The sequence below is a fragment of the Armigeres subalbatus genome, unplaced genomic scaffold, assembly GCF_024139115.2.
Source record: "Armigeres subalbatus isolate Guangzhou_Male unplaced genomic scaffold, GZ_Asu_2 Contig46, whole genome shotgun sequence".
NCBI lineage: Eukaryota > Metazoa > Arthropoda > Insecta > Diptera > Culicidae > Armigeres > Armigeres subalbatus.
Genome location: NW_026943216.1, coordinates 27,273 through 30,238, shown reverse-complemented (window position 1 = coordinate 30,238; position 2,966 = coordinate 27,273).

Here is a 2,966-nt window from a genome sequence, read left to right as displayed (position 1 = left end):
TTATTTTGTGGAAAATTTTGTTATTTTTTATTGCTAATATTGATTTATTTATGGAAATTTTGTATTTTTTTCCGTGGAACATTTAATTTTTTTTTATGGAAAATTCTTCTTTTATAATTGAAATTTTTGCTTTTAAAAGTGCTTATTTATTTTTGTTTTGTGGAAAAATTTTAATTGTTTATGGTAATTTTGTTTTATTTGTGGAAATTTTATATTTATTTATTGCTCATACCCTGATTTCTTTATTGGCAATTTTCTATTTTCTTATGGGAAGTTTCTAATTGTTTAGGGGGAGTATTTATTTTAGTCATTGTACAACTGGGGGCAGCTTTGCTCGGAGGTCTTTGTAGCGGCGATGATCAACATGCCTTGCTATGATCTTCCAACTAACGGCCGAAATTTCAAGCGAAAACTTTTTCGTTTTTCCTTTGGTTTCATATGCAACTTTATGAACTGTTGATAACTGTACTTTTCAGGTCGGAATTACGCCAATTTATGATGGCGACTTTGGCAGAAGCGATAGGAGAATTTTAACTGAAACTCCTTCGCGTATTGCCTAGGTTTGAAGTAGTTCCGGCACAGAGACTCCATCTTTTTAGTTCAGCGGCATCGCTCGAAATAGGCTGCAATGCAACTGTTAGTGAGTAGCACTGACCCCATATTATACATCGTCCTCTTACACTTGGGCTATGCTGTTCTTGACGAAGGTTTTTAATTTGGATTCGCCAAATTGTGGCCACTCTAGAGTGTTTTTGCTGCTGCTACTTTTCTACCTCGGGGAGATTCGCCTTATCATGGATCAACGACAAAAAGAGATCCCGGAAACTAAACGACACTTCCACGCTCGCGCCAAAGTTTGGAGCTTTATCTCCGGTAAACGAATATGATCTAAGTTTCCAAGATCAGTCGCAGTAGCCTGGTTCAAGTCCAGTGGCTCTTCAATGGTATACAGAATAGATTCTGATTAATCAAGGTAGGTGTCGGAGTTCTTATTTTCCATTAAAAACACAAAACTATTTTCAATTCTTTCATTTTCGTTTTTATTTTCATTTTTTTTTCATCGCACGAACAACACAAATAACAACACTACACTTTATGACATCTGTCTCAAAACTGACTATCCGATATCTTGATCGATGACACTCAGCTATGATTCTCTCTTTTTATCTCAAGCTCAAAGTCAGGCCTACTCTTTTTTTCGATCTAGTTTTGGGCTACACAGTAAAGAATATAACAACAGTTTCAAGTAATAAGGTACACTGGGGGAAGTGGAAAAGGAAAAATCGATAGTGCATGTTCGAATTAGTGTAAAACCAATTTAAATGATCTAAATGCATTCAATCAAAATGGGCTATCAAAAACAGTCAATTTTGCATCAGCTGTGTGGTAATTCATACCATTTTAGTTGCTTGAAATTGATGGAAAAAGATTTAAAAATTAGGAGTTCTTTTTCCACTTAACCCAGTGGGATGGGGTAAGTGGAAAACCCATGTTACCTTGAGCTTCTATTGTAATGAGTAGTAACATATAACAAAAATCAAAACGGTAATTGCTCTGAGTATCTTTTGTTGAATAATTTCATTGGCTTAACGGAATAGGTCCTAAGAAATTCTCGTAATAGCTAGTGGAGGGCTGGTTTTGCCTTATCGAACATTAAGTGTACTTTAAATCTTAATTAAAATGGGGCTTACAGGTTTATAAACTAATCAACTTAGTTTAACGAATTGAGATGATGTCTGTATGTGCGTGTTTGTATGTATGTGTGTGCGCAAAACACGTACAAAATTATCTCCTATTTTCAAGCACTTGTCCTTAACCAATTTGTTTGCACAAAAAATTGCATTCAACTTCAAAACTTGCTAAAAATATAAATGAATGTGCATTATGGAATATATTCACCTACCAGTGCTATTTTGTTCATTCTCATAGATTTTTTTCATATGTAAAACATGTGAAAGGCATTAATACCGATAGGTGGATTGATCACGCGTTTTCTTATGTATTTTAGTCCAATTACCACTGAAATCACAATGATAACAAAGAAGGAACATATTAAGATTCACAGCTATTGAAATAAACCCTGGAGGGAAGGAAAAATTTCCGTGATCAGAACATTTTCCACTTCCCCCGCAGTGTTTGATATCTGGGGTAAGTGTAAAATCTTTGAATTATTTTCTTTCTTGGTACAAACTACTACCAATTGAATGGGATTAGTTTAATTGTATTGTAATAGTCACCTGTGATATAAATTCACTTGAAAAAGGGACAATTGGTGCAAATAAAATGTGATTTTATGAATGGAAAAATCAACTTCTCGCGAAACCTAAAATGACAGTTCAAGCGTTAACCGTGTTAGTGTATGTATTATACAAATTTTAATATAGTATTAGTGTGGGCATCAAAGTATATTCTTGCACAATGTTATGGTGTGGTAAAAACTGTAAAGTATGTACAATTCCAATTTTTCGAGTCGATTTTTACACTTACCCCCTTTTTCCACTTCCCCCAGTGTACCTTAATCGGATTTTATGCTATTGAACTTATTATTGTCTTTACTACACATCTCTTTAGGTACACTAATAAAAATCCATACATTTTTATTGGCAAAAATCTAAAGAAATTTCCAAATAAATTTTATATGTGCGTTAAAAACCACCCGCTATAGGAGAATCCACATAAAGGTTGTTAGTTAATAACGGTTATGTGTGTTTCCATGCGAATTCACATAGCCGTTATGTGGGAAATGCTATAGTCAAAATTTATGTGTGCCACACATAATGGATATGATTGGATTTTTTGTCAGTGTATTGAAATCAAACTAAATTCAAATTGATTTATTATAGTTCATTTTATTCCTACAGTAGGTTCGTAAAGAAAATGACAGTTCAAAAATGACGTGATTGCTATCGCAGTATGAACAAGTGCAAGTGAGTGCAAAACAAGGCCAAACTAAATCGTAGAGCTTT